The sequence below is a fragment of the Lissotriton vulgaris genome, chromosome 4_1 (assembly GCF_964263255.1).
Source record: "Lissotriton vulgaris chromosome 4_1, aLisVul1.2, whole genome shotgun sequence".
Classification (NCBI taxonomy): Eukaryota; Metazoa; Chordata; class Amphibia; order Caudata; family Salamandridae; genus Lissotriton; species Lissotriton vulgaris.
This window is the reverse complement of record NC_141691.1, coordinates 645,118,286-645,136,028: the sequence shown is the minus strand read 5'-3', so window position 1 is coordinate 645,136,028 and position 17,743 is coordinate 645,118,286. Positions and strand designations below refer to the sequence as shown.

At 45.4% G+C, this 17,743-nt stretch overlaps 1 pseudogene; it reads right to left on the bottom strand.

Moving 5' to 3' along the window:
- LOC147722373 (large ribosomal subunit protein uL23 pseudogene) overlaps positions 1–17,384 on the bottom strand; it is a 66,145-nt pseudogene extending 48,761 nt beyond the window's left edge.
- Positions 17,385–17,743: the final 359 nt, after the last annotated feature.

Sequence of the window (17,743 nt, the reverse complement as noted above, 5' to 3'; positions counted from 1 at the left end):
GACACCCAGGTGCTCAGGCTTAAGGGACATGTGCCCGAACAATTTAATTCTCATTCCCAAAACTTTTCAATGTATAATTGGAGGGAAATACATCAATATCAGATAAACACGAAAATAATATTACCCAAAACTATGAATCACATCAAAATGGTAATGCCATCCCTAAGGGTTTACATATGTGATATGTGTTAACACACCCCTTATTAGCCCTTACGTGTGATAAAGATGGCATGCCTAAGAAATTCATGCTCTGGCTCACCTTTTTTAACATCTCGTCACATATGTATCTCAATGAAGCCGTACCTATTTGGTGTAAATCACGTATAAATGTAATGTAAAATATGTTATATCCATTCCTTATATAACCATACTATGACCCCAATGTGGATAAGCGACATCTCATCTCAAATTTCAAACCTTCTCTCTTATATATCCACTGTTTCTATGTTGGTTTATGATTACCTGCAATCAACATAGATACATTCAGTATTAGTAAGTATTAATGTAAAAAAAAAATCATGAAGCAATGTCTCTCTCATATTAGCAGGAACTAATCATACCAGAATAATCATAAACATAAAAGAAAATAAGTCAGCAGGACAAAACCATAGTGACCCTGGTAATAACCGTAATCAATCATGCTAACATCCAAAGTCTTGTGTATCTGCCCTAATATTAGCTAGAACTAACCGTAAAAGCAAAATAGTAAATATAAACAATACTCTAGCAGATGCATCAAGGAAAATACCTCCCGGTAAAACAGCGAATCGGTAAAACAGGCCGATACCGAACGCAAAACCAGAAAATGCTATGCATCAAACAATAATTCGGAAAAAAATAAAGAATCGCAAAAAAAATCCCCGCGGTAAATTACCGAATCTCTAAACAGACACTGAACCCCAAAGCTGACCTCGGTAATACCGAATTGCTAATAACAAATCGCAATGGTATGCATGAAAAGTCGCTAATACCGAAAATCCCCAAAATCGCTATTTTGCATGAGCTAAATAAGGGGAATCACAATCAGGAGGTAAAGTAAACTGAAGGACAGAAAAAAAAATTACAACCCCAACAGCAGGTGCTGACAATCAGTAACCCTTCAAAAATGCCCTGGGAAACCCCACATGTCAACCAAAATGGCTGCCCTCTACTTGCTTGCTAGGAGGAGGAGGATCAACGCCCAGGCCCAGCGCAGGAGGATGATCCAGGACAGGATATTAAGGGTGCGCATCACTTTGCTGGGGCAGACCAAGGAACAGGTGTACGACAAGCATAGACTCAACCGTGCCATGATAATGCGCCTAATAGCAGACCTGGAACCATTACTGCAGCAAGAGACCCGTAGGACCAACGCCATACCAGCCCATGTACAGGTCCTATGCTGCCTGCACCTGCTTGCATCTGGAAGCTTCCAGGGGGTAATAGCTGAGACTGGAGGCGTGTCGCAAAGCGCTTTATCACGCTTCTTCCACTGGTTCCTAGAGGCCATGCTGACATTAATAAATCGCCACATCACCTTCCCCACAACCCCCCAGCAGCTGACCCGCACCAAACGGGAATTCTACCAGGTGGCACAATTCCCCCATGTCATAGGGTGTGTTGACTGCACGCATGTCCCCATCTGTCCTCCATCAGCCACCGAATACATTTTCCGCAACCGGAAGTCATATAATTCTATAAATGTGCAGGTGGTGTGCAATGCCAAGTACATCATTACGGACCTTGTAGCCCAATTCCCCGGGAGCACACACAACGCTTACATATTCCGTCCCTGTGGCCTCCACAGGCGCCTGATCAACGGTAAATTTGGAGAGGGACACCTACTAGGTACATATTGATGCATCATCGTACTCGCCACCCACTCCATCTCCACATGTATATTTGCAATCATGCTGATGACCATTCTCTCCCCATCCTACAGGTGACAGCGCATACGCATTGCGTGAATATCTACTCACTCCTTACCTCAACACAGCTACACCGCAATAGTAGCGCTACAACAGAGCACACATCAGCACAAGGAATGTGGTTGAGCGTACATTCGGCATCCTCAAGAGCCGCTTCCGAATACTGCACAAGACTGGAGGTGCCTTGCAGTACGACCCAGTGAACTTCTGCCAGATCATTTCTGTGTGTGCTATCCTGCACAACATCGCCACACGCAGGGGGATACCCATAGAGGTGGGCGGAGAGGAACTACGTGCACAGCAACCACCCCCCCAACACCGACAGGCGCATGTGCCCAACACAGCTGAAGGGCAACGGAGGCGGACATACATAACACAGAATCATTTCTGAGACAGGTAAGAGAGTGACTTGACAACAGGATCTGATTTGCAAGGGTTTAATGGGCATGGACACCTGACTGGTGCAGATAAACGTAACACAAACATGCTGCTGCTGCAGTTAAAGTCAAACTTAAATTGTCCCTTCTCAGAAAGGTTGATGCGTGCGGCACTTTAGTCTGGCCATGGTTACGTCACCAAGGACAGTGTGACTTTGCCACATGTTCACTTCCGTTTGCTGCGTACCCCCAGTCTCTTATCCTGTGACTCCTTGGCTTCTACACGATGGGAGTCTGTGGCAGTTGCATTGTGGCCCCTGCGCCTCCTCCCGCTGGTGTCCGGCAGAGAGACGCTGCTGACACTGGAGGCTGCCTCACTCCCCTCTTCCGCTCCCAGACTGCTGACACTGGCTGACCCAGGCTGCAGTTGCTCCACTGCAGTGGTCACCCTCCCAAGGGCCTTTGCCACATCCCCACAATAATGGCCTAGGTCCACTTGCAGGGACACAGACCTGCGGGACAGCACAGCTGTGCTGTTGCACAGCTTATTAATGGCCTCGTTTGTTGAATTCACTGCCAGCATGATCTGCCTGTGACGCCGGCGCAAACTCTGTTGGCCTGCCACTACGCACGTGTCAGTTCTTGCAGGCAAAGCTTTATTTCATTGTTGCCGGCAGCTACGGCAGTGGTGTGCTCACGCACAGCGTCAGTCATGTTGCCAAGTTTGTTGCAAAGTTTGGTCATGGAGAGTTTCATGGCACCCATGTGTCTTCCCTGCAGGCGCTGGACACGCAGCATCCGGGTCTCCACAACTCCGTACCCTTCCGACAGATCGACTGGTCTTGCAGCAGCTCGACCCGGGGGCACAGCCCTCTGCCTGATGCGCTGTTGTGCTGCAGTTTGGCTGGTTGGAGTGATAACAGCCTGGCGTGGAACATTTGGGGGTGCTGAACTGTGATCCGATTCCATCACTGGCAGGGAGGGAACATCTGCTCTGCGGCTCTGCGGAGTGGCCCGCACTGGTGGTGGTGTTGGTGGTGTCTTGGACCGCGAGGATGGTGGTGGTGGTGGTGGTGTCTTGGACCGCAGGGATGGTGGAGGTGTTGTCGGCCGTGGTGGTGAAGGGGAGGACATGACTTCAGCTCCCAGTGAGCACTCTGCTTCTGACAACACTGGCGTCTCAGAGATGACGAGGCGGGCACTGTCGTCAGAATCGATGGGGGATGCATCTGTGTGTGAAACAGTGCATAGTTATTATCATGGTATAGTATGTGGAAATAGCTGTGGCATCTCACAATACACTTTTTCTGTCTGACATTTGGCCCTTTGCTGCAGTATTCATCTCTGGGCTCTGGCATGCACCCATTCATGTATTGACTACAACTCCCATGGTGCAACACAGTGGTGAGGGTATGTGTTCAGGGCAACGCTACATGGGCACTGGCTCTGGCATGGGGGATTGGGCAGGGACTTAGTACACGCTGCATTGTTACGCTGCCATGCTTCTTACCTTGTCCTCCTTCCACAGCACCAGAGGTGTCCAGATGTGTGACCCCCACAACAGCTTCCGGTTCTATGGTGGACTCCACTAGATCCTCCAGGGCTGTGTTTGGCGTCACATTGAGTGTGCCCCCTCCTGTGCCAGCAACATCCTTGACCCTATGCGCAATTTTCTCCTTGGCCCTCTTACGCAGGTCATACCAGCATTTTTTTAAGTCGTCGATGCTGCGGTGGGTGACTCCGCAGGCATTTACCTTGTCCTTGATACGCAGCCACATCTTTCGTTTTTTTGCCTCTGGCACCTTGAGCGACAACTTCCCAAACAGTCGGTCATTGTTGCTGGTCACACACTCAATTAGGATTTCCAGCTCCTTATCAGAAAACTTCCTTTTTCGCTTTCAGTGTGTGTCCTTTCCCTGCTGGGGGGCCTCCTTCTCCATCTTGTCCTGCTTGCCTTGTCCTGGTTGCTACTGGTTCTGTCTGGGTCCTCAGCTCCTGTGCTCTGCCTCCTCCTCAGTGCTACTCCGACCACAGAATGCAGCGTGGCTGTCCTACTTCCTGGTTGTGATGTCATCGGCCTGCTTCCGAAGCGTTGCGTAATGTTCCCGTTTTCGCTATTACTGAAGTCGCAAATACCGAATTCACTAATACCGAATCGGTATTAGCTAACTCGGTATTTGCTACTCTTGCGGGCGTACTTTCGCAATTTAATAGTGATTTTTACCGAATCGGTAATTTTTACCGATTAGTTTGATGCATCGCGGTTTGCATGTCCTTAATAGCGATTCGTTATTTTTCGATATTACCGACGTGTATTACCGATTGTTGATGCATATGCCCGACTGTCTTGTGTCTCTACCCCAAAACAATACAATAAATCATATATCAAAAATCAAAATATGTAGGTAGATATATAAAAATGTAATCTATTATTTACTTGATGTAAATGGTCTTGTGCTTCGTTTCAATCTGTATGCTCTTAGGTACTAAGTGTTAGAGCGACAACTGAGCTGTGAGTCACCTAGGTAGTCACATGTGGAAACATAAGTATGTTGGCACTCATCACCTGAGGCAAAGATACTATCGTAAGCCTCCCTCTCCCATGATTGCACATCACCAGGAATCATTTTAAACAGAGTCCTAAGTGTGAGCATTGCACTATTAATGATAGTGTTGTGCTTATTTGAGAGCAATGGATTTATGGGAGGACAGAGTTAAGGCAGGTGTGATTTTACTCTAATCACTCCCTCACCCTTTAAGTTAATAACGAGATAGCACTAAGCACTCTGCACCTCACTTTAACATCTCGTGCTCATCCTTTCTTCCTACAAACACAACTCTGCTCCACTCCTCAGAGAGTTGTAGTCCACACAAGGCACCTTGCAGTGAAGGTGTGAGGAGGGAACCCTACGATGAAACATGTCACCCAAGGCTGAGTGAGGGTCCTTGTCCTAAGAGAAGCATTCCCCCTAGACTACACTTTTTTAAAACATCTCTTGTTTCCTTTCCACATACACCAGATGCATGTTTGTGCATTTTCTACTTTAATATAGAGCGATACACCTTCAGTTGGATTCCAGTCTCCCGTTAAACCCCCTGTGTGCTAGCCCTACTTCTCTTACAGGCTAGCGCTGGGAATGCCTTAATGCACATTTAAGCTGTGAACACTAAACAAATAATAATAGCTGTTTCCTGTTTCATATGTTTGGAATCATATTGAAAAATCCTCTGCACTGGTGAAGGTGAATCTAACATTACTATTTTAGAGATGGCACTTTTAGAAAGTGGAATTTTCTCTGTTCTTATAACTCTGTATGCTTTGCAGCCTGTCTCCAATACATGCCTTGGTTGGGTGAAAGCTATACGCTGTGCATTCCCTCTAGACAACCACAAACACAGGAAAATGAGGCTAATCAGCATTCTGACATCTCATCTACATTCATCTGTATTCTGATGTCTCTTCCTGGGCAGGGGGGAATGGGAGAGGCTGACACTTACACTTTATTAGGTAGTGTCCTTTCCACAGACAAAACACGAATTTACTGACCCAAAAATAGCCTGGCTGACAGGATCCATTTTAAATGGATACTTGTGCACTTCAGAGAACTGCTTTGAAGTCATCCCCCACTTCAAAGGCTCTTTTGTGTATAAGTACTATGTTCTCTGACTCCCTAAAATCAGACACTTCTGTATCTTGAACTGAACCTCTATCAGAAGGACTACTGTGCTGCTTAAGGGACTCAACTGGACTGTTTTTATGGAAGGCTGCTTTTCTGCTTGTTACTCTGCTGCCTGTGGTTCCCTGCTCAGCTGAAGGAGAGCGGGACCCCCTTCAAGTGATCTCCAAGGGCTTGCTGGTTTGCCTCCTGTTTTCTGAAGTCTCAGGGACACAAACTACTTCCTGCAATCCTGCTGGTGATGCTGGACTCTGCCATCTGTGAGTCCTACCCTTGCCTGAGGTGTCCTCTCCAGTTCTGGGGCTTAGAAGTGGGATCTGCAGCTATTTTCCTAAAAACACTACACATTGTCACCTTTGTGCCTGTCAGAACTGATGCATGACCCTTCGATGCTGACGCTGAGGCTGGTGGACGACAGTGGTTCCACAGCCTGAATTGGCTTATAATGACGCTCTGTGTGGCTCGACAACAACTGCGTGGTAAAGATTGAAGCATCGTGCCCTCAGCCTCAGTGCCTTGCTCCATGCAAGGTACTTTTTCAGTGTTCCCGTAATGGGTCCTGTAGCCGGCCTGCCCTCCATTGCAATTGGCCTGAACTTTGGATTTACCTCAGTGTAGCATGACCTTAAGTAACCTTTTAGCGCTATTGACTTCTAAGCACTGTGTTTGCATTTAATCTTCAAAAATTCATATCTTGACTTTTTTAAATTGGATTTATGGTATTTTGGTCTTGTTGAACTCAGATAAATACTCTGTATTTTCTTAAACCTGCTTTGATTCTTTTTATGATGTATTCATTGTGTTACTGTGTGTGTGTTGCACAAATACTTTACATATTGCCTCTTTAAATAAGCCTGCCTGCTCTGTGTCAAGCTACCAGAGGGTGACCACAAGTTATTTTTTAGCATATATCTCCCTTACCCTGGCTGGATTGGTGGTTCCTGCCTGGCCTGAGTACATACCTCAGCCAACCAGGAATCGTAATTCTAACAGTAGTCAACTGGTGCCCTATTCAAAATCTAAGTCTGGATAACTAAAAAGAGTGGAATCATGAGGAATCACAGGGAGGCGTGTTTAGGACAAGCAGAAATCGTAAATTGTGATCTTTCTTATAATGGCAGCCAGTGCAAGGCTAGTAGGGCCAGAGCGATGCATTTGAACTGATGTGGAAAGATTGACAGCAGATTTCTAGATCCTTTCATATTTGCTGATGAAATTGGCTAGTAGATTTGTGTCTGTATGGCATGGCAGTGTAAATTGTTAAATTAGGGAATTTTCTCCAAAAAGATGGTGTATAGTTTATCAAGCCCGAATTGTCCCATACAAGTTTTAAGAGTAAAGAGATACTTATTGACTTACTTTTTCAAATAATCCTTGTTCACAATTTACATTGGACCATCTTTATTTTTATGGTGTTTTTTATTTTTACAGTAAATAAATAAAATGGATATGCGGTACACACATAGTTCAGATTCTCGGAAGAATTTAAGAACACAGGATTACACGACTAAATACTTTTCCTGGTTTAACTATGTCTTGTTCCTTTGATAATGTAGCTCGTGTTTAATGTCTAATTTGTTTTATTTTAGGTGTTATAGCCTCTAGCCTATTTACTTCACAGCATGCATCAAACACTGAAAATAGTTCCAGTTGCCTGTTCTATGTTCACCTCAAAATAGCTGTGTCATCTGTAAACAATAATACCGGAATGTTGCTTCTTTCAATGATTAGAGATCCTCTCTTTTTTCTAGTAATTGCTTGTTTAAATATTTACTGCAAAGGTTGAAGAGTGCTGGAGAGTGCACGCATCTCTTCAGTAGTTGTTTTCAGTCTGCCTGAGACCTCTTAAAACGCTAGGGTAGGATTATACTCTATGCTGCCAGAGTCTTTGATGAATTCATAAAAGGTATTAGTCCTTGAATGAGTAACTACATACCGAAGATGAATAGGGTCTATTCAGTCTAGCAGTATACTGTTTATTTTCTTCCTCCTCGGCATGTTCGTATGCAAAATATATGGATTGTCTGCATATAACCGTGTGTTCTCAAAATAACACATACTACAAGTAAGATCTAAAAAGCTACTTTGTGATTGCAAACCCTGTGATTCGCAAATTCACTATGTTTTGGTCGCAAAATGTTATTTGCTATGTACTAACAGGTACATGCATCAATCTCGGCATTTGCGATTTCTTAATTGCGATTTTTAAGGAATCGCAATTAAGGAATTGCAAATGCCTATGCATTAAGAAATCGCTAAATAAATTGCGATTTCTTAAAATTCCTTAATTGCGATTAGCATTTTGCGAATCGCAATTAAGGAATCCCTTCCCATTCATTCCTATGGGCCTAGAGGCCCATAGGAATGAATGGGAAGACAATCTCAAATTGCGATTCGCAATTAGCTAATCGCAAATTGAGATTGCGATTTCATGGGTGCAGGGGTGTCCAAAGGACACCCTGTTGCACCCCTGAAATCAAACAATGCACATATGTTGTGTACACACATGCCCTAAGGGCATGTGTGTGCACAACATGAAAGTTACAAAAATGCACAAAATTGCATATTTCTAACATTTCGCAAAATTACCATGAGGTCCAACCTCATGGTAATTTTTTCTCTCTAATTGCGAAATAGCAATTTTTTTCAGTTTCATGCATTGCTTTTAAGGAATCGCAAAATTGCGATTCCTTAAAAGCAATCGCACTTTAAAAAATCGCAAAAATAGCGATTTCTTCACTTTTAGGATAATGCATCCCAAATAGTGATTTGGGAATCGCAAACGGCCGAATTTTGCGATTCGCACCGTTTGCGATTCCTAAATCACTTGATGCATGTGCCTGTTAGGCCATTCTTAAAATGAGCTTCCAGTCCCATTCTGATTCACAATTAGGAAGCGGTGTGAAAGGGGCATTCCCGTCTAATCACAATTTGGCAAAAGTGCGAACCACTGAACATTTACCGACTGCTCAAAGGAGGTAGTTAGGAGAAAGCTGTCCCCAATTCACAGATTCTCTCCTTTGGGAATAGTGTTGGGTGACCTTGTTTCAGGGGTGGGCTGTATTTGCTTTAGGGTGGTGTAACTCGTGTCAATGCACCAGGTGCCAAGCTCGAGGGAGTGACCTTTGCATGACAGGCAGAGAAGAATTAAGAACAGTCGGCATAGATCTTTGAGTGCCTGACATTTTCAAGGGATAATACAAATGGCATGGTAACTGATGGTTAACACCTTTGATGAAGAGATCGGTGATTTGTCTAGTCACAGTTTTGACTCGTGACAAAGTAGCATAGAGGATTTATTTCCTGCTTCAAAGCGTAAAATAGTCCTAAAATATTCCTAAAGTAACCCAAAGTACGAACGTTTGAATCAATATGAGAACTTTGGTAGTAAGGAATTTGCATCAAAATTCACACCTGCTCTAGTCAGAACAAGCAGCACATGCTTCTGAACACGCGGCAAAGACCGCGTTACTAGCGACTCTTTTGCAACCTGATGTGGAACTTTGAACCACTTACGAAGGAATCTCAAATTGAGAACTTCGTACAAACCTTTGAAAACTACACTAATAGTGTGAGTACTTTCTATGTCCTTTTTTTGTGTTTTGTCCTGACGAAAGCTCCATAGACCTTCTGGCCCTAGGTGAGCTGAAACATGTCGACCTGTCTTTAAGAGTTATATGGTAATCCGGTAACTCAATTACTTAATATAACCATTACTTTTTTATCTAACGGTACTCACCTTCTTTGAATAAATATTATTGTTACGGGGAACTACCGTTTTTTACAACTCCTCAAACCCCCACCGTGTTTTATTCATCACCTCCTGAGATCTGTCCCCCTATCTCTGGACACTTCTACACTAACTGGAGGTTGCCTCGGTGAGGCAGGCATACAGCACGTTATTTTGACAACCCAATGACTATGCCCTGACGCTTGACTAAGGGGCGGACGAAAAGATATACCGCATGTTTTCAACAACCGATTGTGTCAGCGTCTATGAGGGTTGTCAAAGAATAACCAATGGTTATTGTAGAGACTAGTGTCCATTCCCACTGTTGATTAATTAATGACTTCCTAAGGGGAACTGAATGGACTACAATTCCTCTTCCCTCCCTTTTGATGAGATCCGATACTAACATCAAGCCATCTGCTATCCAAGCCCCAGTTTGCTTGGATCAAATCATTGATGTGCTTAATCGTTCCCTGACACCGCTTATAGACCAAATTAAGAGGGTGGAGGCCAGACTAAATAGTCTTGAGCAGTCGACCCGTGATAACTTTTTTTCACTCAAGACTCTGATTAAACATCAGAATAGGAATAGCGAGGATCCCTCACCTGGCAGGTTGGGTAAAGGAGCAGCAGCTGTAGCTGCTCCGGTACAGGTTCCAGTTCCGCCAAAAGCGGCTTTTCTAATAGCACCAATTATGGCCTCAACTCCCACTACCACTGCCCCTATCATGCCAAAATCAGGTCCTATTACTATTGCCCCACCAATGTCTAAACCAGGTCCTACCCTACACTCTAACCCAACCCAAGGGAACTCCACCAAGGTCGAAAAAGTACATAAAATAGTAATGCAATCGAAGGCCCCAGCGGGTGGGTGCAACTCTAAACCCAAGCAAACACCCCCAAATAGTGCCAAGGCTAAGGGAGATGGGGCAGCTTTGCCAGCTCAAACTGCCAAAAGCCACCTGGCAGCACCTGTCTCAGCTGCACCCGCCTTGAAGAAACCCCCTGGCAGACCGTATGCTGATCTCCCCCCGGATTGCCATCCTTATGTCATTGTGTTGGTCAAGGTCCCACCCTTGAAAGATGACCAATCAGAAACCCACCAAGCTTTAAAAAACAAATGCCTTCACTGGTTAAAAGTAAATAAACCGGTCCCTGCGGGCGTAGATGGACTAATCCTTGGCGTCCGTAGGGTGGCTTGGGTTGGTCGGGGCAAGAAGCAGCTGGAGGGAGACTGCGTTATTATTAACTTCCAGGACAATAGAGTAGCCAGATCGATCTGTATCCAAGACCAAATGGTGGGAGGCCATGGAGTTAGTGCAGTGGACCTGACCTTTTTCTACCCGCGGCCTGTTAACCATACCATCTTCAGACCTGTTACGGGGGAAAAGAGCATTGGCCATAGTGATGGAATAAGTGGTTTGTCTGGGCCCCCTTTCTATCCCCAATCCGGGTGGCTGGGGCAAAATTGTGGCCCCAGGAGCCACTGACTCGATGTAATGGGAGTACCGGACAGGGGGGAATTGGGCAAACGCACAGACGATACTGTAATGCCATCTGTCGTTTCCTCCCCCAATAAATCCCAAATCACGTCATTGGTTACCCTGGACCCTTTGGGGGACATTGTCTCTATTGGTGTTGGGCGATCACTGCCCTGCTCGGATAGGGCGACTCCATGTCAAGAGATAGCTTCCCCACACGCTCCAGCTGTGACGGACCAAGTTTTGAAGGTCCTCAGCTGGAACGTTGCGGGAATAGCCAGAAAACTGGCATTGCCTGACTGGAACGCATTAGTGGAAGAGTATTCCATATGCATTTTTCAGGAGACATGGATCAGGGAGCCAGTACATAGGGTGGGGTATTCAGCCTATGCCATCCCAGCTGTTTGCCCAGATTCGAGCAGAGGGCGACCTTCGGAGGGTCTCCTTATCTGGGTAGCCTCAACCCTAAACTGCACGGTAAGAGAAACTAAGACTAATAGCCCAGATCTGCTTAATATTACACTGAAGGACGCCAGGGGTTGTGCTGTCTTGAACATATTTAATGTCTATGCCAGAGGCACCAAGGGGGGGGAAGCAGTCTCCTACAATTGCATTGTTGGAGGATCTGTTAGGGGAAACTCCATACAAAGCCTGCACTCTGATTGCAGGTGATGTCAATTGTACGTTCGAGCCTTTGGGCTCGGACGTTACCCAGGACCAGGATGAGGAGGATGGCAGGAGGGGGATACCAGTCCTAGAACTCCCCCCGATTAAAAAGTGGTCTGAGGTGGCACTACAGCTAAATGCCCTTAGTATAGAATATGGCCTGAGGGCTTTAAATGGAAGGACTAGCTCGGACAAGGGGGGTGCTCACACATACAATAGGCCCAAGCACACATCAAGAATTGATTATATCTTGTTTGATGTGTGTTTATGGAGCGCGGTGAGGGATATGGTAATAGTGCCCTCAGTCGAAAGTGACCACAATTTGTTGTCCCTCACTTTAGCACCCTGGTGGTCTGTTTGTAGTGGGGGCTCTATATCTCGCCCCACAGTTGACCTTGGTGAGCCGGAGATATCTCTTTGCGGAAGGCGCTTGAAGTGGTCAAAACTTCTCGTGTCTCCCAGAAAACTTGCGGCTGTGTCCCAACTTTTGGCCTTAGCCCAACATAACCTAGCCACAGCTGAAGGAGGTCCGGGGGGAGTATGTGAAGTATTTTGCGACCTAACTGGGGCCCTGACAAATCTGTTCACTGTGCGCCAGAGATATACTGGGGTGAAAGAAAGGGCTAATAAAAGAGATGGTTGGTATACCCACAAGTTTAGGGATGCAAAAAAAACCTGGTTGAGGCAGTGAAAGCAAAATCCCAAGCCAGGACAAGGGAGGCTAGGAAGGTCTACACTAAGGCTATCCAGATAGCAAAGAAGGAATGGGAGGAGAAATTCTGGGCGGACTTGTTGGCTGCTAGCAAAGGTAAAGATGCCAGGGAATTTTGGAAATTGATAGGCTCCTGTGGAAGACCCGATGACACTCTGAGGACCTGTACTATCCCATCCCAGAGTTGGTTTCATCATTTCGGGGCCTTATACTCAGTGATAGAGGGGCCCCTAAATGAGCCAGCCGTATTCCCTTTTCTGATTAAATCTAGTACCCTTACCCTATTTACGCCACGGGAGTCCCACTGAAAGCTGCTGGCGCGGATGGGCTCCCAGGAGATTTACTGCGGGCCTACCCATCTGACTGGGGCCTTATGATCTCGACACTCTTGAATGCAATCTTGGAAGGCGGCCCGATACCAGAGTTGTGGAGAGGGGCAGTGGTAGTCCCCATCTACAAAAAGGGTAGTAGAGACATTCCAGGAAACTACAGGCCAATCAGCCTGATTGACTCTACACAAAAAGTAGCATGAAAAGTGATCCTGGGGAGAATCCACCAGTGGGTGGACGAGAACCAAGTCCCATCGGACTTTCAGGCAGGCTTTCGTTCAGGAACAGGTACAATTGAGCAGGTCTTCCGGCTAACGCTTTTGCACTGGAAGGTTGTGGAACTGGGCAAGGGCAGTCTTTACTTGGCTTTACTCGATTTGAAGACTGCCTTCGACCTAGTTCCCAGGGAGGAACTTTGGAGGGTTCTCCATGGGCTGGGCTTGCCCCTGTACATCCTTTTCCTCCTCACCAAACTTCACATGAATAATTTTGCCCAGGTTCGTTGGGAGAAAAACGGGGAGACAACAGACAGAATTCCGGTTTGTAGGGGTGTCAGACAGGGTTGCGTGTTGGCCCCCACACTCTTTTCCCTTTATCTAAATGGTGTGGTGGAGCATCTGCTCCAGGAACCAGCGGACGCACCTTGCCTGGGGGGCGAGCGGATTCCAACATTGTTGTTCACGGACGACACTCTCCTTATTTCTAAAACCCCTCAGGGGCTCCAGAAGTTGTTGACCCGTTTTCAGGACTTTTGTGTAACTAGAGGCTTGGTGATAAACGTAGAAAAAACGAAATATTTGATACTACGCCCACCAAGGAAACTGGGTCGTCCTCCCATTTTGAACTCGGCCCCTCTAGAGAAAGTATCTGAATTTGATTATCTGGGTCTACGCCTGAATGACAAGATGAACTGGTCTTCCCACATCGACAAGATGGTTCTCTGCCACAAAAGGGTAGGGGGTGCCTTACTAAAGGAATACCATACATCTTCCAGATCCACAGTGGCGCCCGCAGTTGAGATCTACAAGGCAAGGGGGGTTACTTCTGCCTTGTATGGCGCGGAGCTATGGGGCAGTTGTAATTTGGATTCCCTAACCAAGTCCGAAAACAAGCTCTTAAAAGACCTTGTAGCTCTCCCCTCGAGCACCCCGACAGTTCCGGTGATTTTGGACTTGGGCTGCAGAAGCATTAAAGACCAGGCCCGTTTTTGCCCATTGCTCTTATGGTCCCGCATATGGAGGGTCCCGGAACTATAATCCTATGCCAAGGGCCTATCAGAAGTAATGAACATGGGGGGCTGGAACAAGATCAAGTGGCTGCGGGACACAAAACAACTTTTGGGGGAATTGGGCCTGGGACACTCTTGGTCTACAAAATCTGCTCCCTCAAAGGCAGTCCTTAAAAAACTATATTGGGACTGGGGGGCATATTATCAAGGGGGTTTATCTCCGCTTTTTTGGCTTTAAAAGCCAAGAAAGCGGAGATAAAATTATCTCCCTATTACCTAGCTGCCGCTAACACCAGTTAGTGACAGCTAGTAGGAGATAACGACCATCTTGTGCCCCACTTTGCATGTCAGTGATATTTATCACTAATGAGATGCAAAGTGGGCGTGCCAAGATGTTAGCGACCGAAAACAGTCGCTAACATCGCTATCTCCTATTACCAACTTTTGGAGATATTCGCGCTAAGCGGGAATATCTCCAAAAGCTAACACCTGCCCTGAGCAGTTCTTAGCCATGTTATCCAATGGGAGGTGGATAACATGGCTAAGAGCATTAGCTCGCTAATGCATGAATATCGCTGACTTTTCAGCGATATTCATGCTTTGCGGCGATTTTTACCGCATTTGCGTTAAACCTTGGTAATACCAAGGTTTATTTGCGGTAAAAATCGCCGCAGCGCTGCGGTAAATATTTGTCTCTAACCAAGCAATAGCGATAATTATCGCTATTGCTTGGTAATATGCCCCTGGGTTTTTTGCAAACAAAGCGGGAACCCCAATCACTGCAATTCGACCGCAGCAGTCCTCAGAATAAAGGATGTGGCATTATACGAACCCTATATGGATTTTATTACTATGCCAGTGGATAGGGCCCTTTATTTTAAGTTTAGAGTTGGCACTCTCCCGCTAGGAGCAACTCTATCAAAGTGGAAGTCCCATGCTCATTTATCCCCCTTCTGTGCTTGCTGCCCAGCCAGGCCGGAGACGGTCGCTCATGTACTCTTTGAGTGTCCAGATTATATTTATCCAAGGAGATATTGGTTGAAACCCCCTTTTAAACGTTTGGGAACCCGCATGCATTCTGTAGCTTTCCGAATTTTACTGACTGATACCTCCCCCCTTACAGTCTGTGGTGTCTCCAAATTTTTAAAATGTTGCTGGTTGATCCGTTGCAAGAGATTGTCTATATCGGTTTAATTCCATTTTTAGCTAATTTAGTTAGGGGATCCCTACAAATCGTATCTATTTTTAAACGTATGACATACCTGCACTTTTTGTAATATTGTTTTTATAATGTATGTTATGCTTGTAAGATATCTCTGCATATCGAATAAAGCTTTCAACCTAACCTAAAAATATTGTTGTATAAAAGGAGAAGGCTGGTTCTGTAAAAACGAACAGTCGCCTGAGAATATACACACCGTGCTGTTGTACTTCTAGGACGCTTGTTACTTGGTTGCAGCCAATAAAACTCCATCCTTGACATCACCTAGAAGACTCTGTGTTTCTGTGGTCCAGAACAGGAAGAACTCAAGAGGTCTCTAGGCGTTCCCCCTGGCACCGCCGGGTTCCTAATAACCCGGTACCTCAGTTCAAGCAGAAGGGTAAATGAATCCAGACAAAGGCTACTAGTTAGGATTTTTCCCATGCCTTGCTGATGCTGGAACAGATTTGAAAAATAGAGGTGAGATTTCTTCCACTACTCACCACACTGGATACTTAGTCTTTGATTATAATTTGGCTTCTTAACCACTGGGGCAATCCAGATATATTGATCAAGCTCTCAAGGCTTAACTCAAACACATTTCTACCACCAAAAAAAAAAACGTCCAACTCAACACACTCTGTAGTGTTCTATGAAACCAAGATTTCATACATCATCATGCAACAGAAAATGGAAGCATTTTCATCATAGAATGTGGCACACATTCACATCAGCACACATCTTGGACATCTTCACCCAAGCAGGTTAAATACAATCCAACATGTAAGCCGACATGCATCTCAGACCACATCAACATGATATGTTGTGTTATGTTATTTAATTTTATAAGGCGCACAGCCACCCAAAGGGTTCCATGCGCCGGCTGACAGGAACAGAAAAAAGAAAAAATAACAGAAAAGAGGTAAAAGCGATCTATTTATTGAACAGCCAAGTTTTTAAACACTTGTTAAAATTCCCATATACGGTTTCATTCCGAAGTGACATGGGGAGGGAATTCAACATAGAGGGACCTTGGCAAGAAAAGACCGACCACCCATTTGCGGCAGTCTGGTCCAGGAGACCGAAAATGTTGTCTGAATGGAGGAACAAAGAAGGCAGGATAGTAAGTAAGGGTGGACTAAAGCATTCAGGTACTGAGGTGCCTTGCCAGATTTGATCTTGAACATATAACTCAGGGCTTTGAATTTAATATGCTTCTCAACCCTGAGCCAATGAAGGTCACGAAGAGAATCTCAGATGGAGGCCGTTTTGGGAATCTGGCAAAGCAGTCTAGCAGCCACATTCTGCACCATCTACAATTTGTGTTTCACATCCTTATTAACTCCTGGATACAGAATGTTGCCGTATTCCAGTCTAGAAGTGACAAGAGCCTGGACCATGGTTCTTTGAATGGAGCAGGGGGAAAAGTGACATAAATTCTCCAAAGGTGTCCTTCATAAGCTTTTCCCGACATACCCCAGTGAAAGTGCCTAGGTTATTGCTACCACAGTGCTTACTTATGAGGTCAGGGTGTTGGAGACGTAAAAAGGATTTAACCAATGGTATCAATTGGTGCCACTTTAACCCTCTCTGTCCAATCTGAACTGTCCAACGTCTACAGGGCAGGCAGATTATGCCAATTTTGTTGGCTATATCCAGTGCATCATAGTCTGGAGCTAGACGCACATACGCCTTCTTCTTGCCGTCTGGCCTGATCAGTGTGTTGACCTTGGCAACATCAATATCATAAAGCTTCTTTACAGCCTGTTTGATCTGGTGCTTGTTAGCCTTGACATCAACAATGAAGACCAGCGTGTTGTTATCTTCAATCTTCTTCATGGCAGACTCTGTGGTAAGAGGGAACTTTAAAATTCGCATAAAGGTCAAGTTTGTCCCTACGAGGAGCACTCTTCCTGGGATACTTCGTTTGCCTCCTTAACCTCAAGGTCCTCGGCCTCCTGAAAGTGGGGGCTGTCCTAATTTTCTTCTTCTTGTGACTGTGTACCGCCTTAAGAAAGCCTTGGACTTTGCTTCAGTTTTAACAGGGACAGCTTCCTTCTTGGCCTTCGGTGCCATGTTGGGGGTCCCTGTTCAATCCATTTAATGTCTACACTTAGCAAACCTAGGTCTTTGTCAATGGCTCTATTTTCTGCATACTTTTGGCTCCAGAAAATATAGCTGTGTCCCACAATCCACACTGTAAGCATCTTGAAAGGAGGTCTAGATGAACTCAGATGGGCTCTGTAAATGAAAAGGCAGTTTGAAAAGTAAGATGTATCTAAAATGGTGGATAAGGTGCAGTTTTGAAAAAAGAATAGAAATGATTGGCTGTTTGAGAACATTATAGTCTGAAAAGTAGGGTGCATGTTTCTGTTTTTTAAAAGCATGTTTCTTATTGGTTAAGAAAAACTGTTTGAATGGAACATTACATTAGA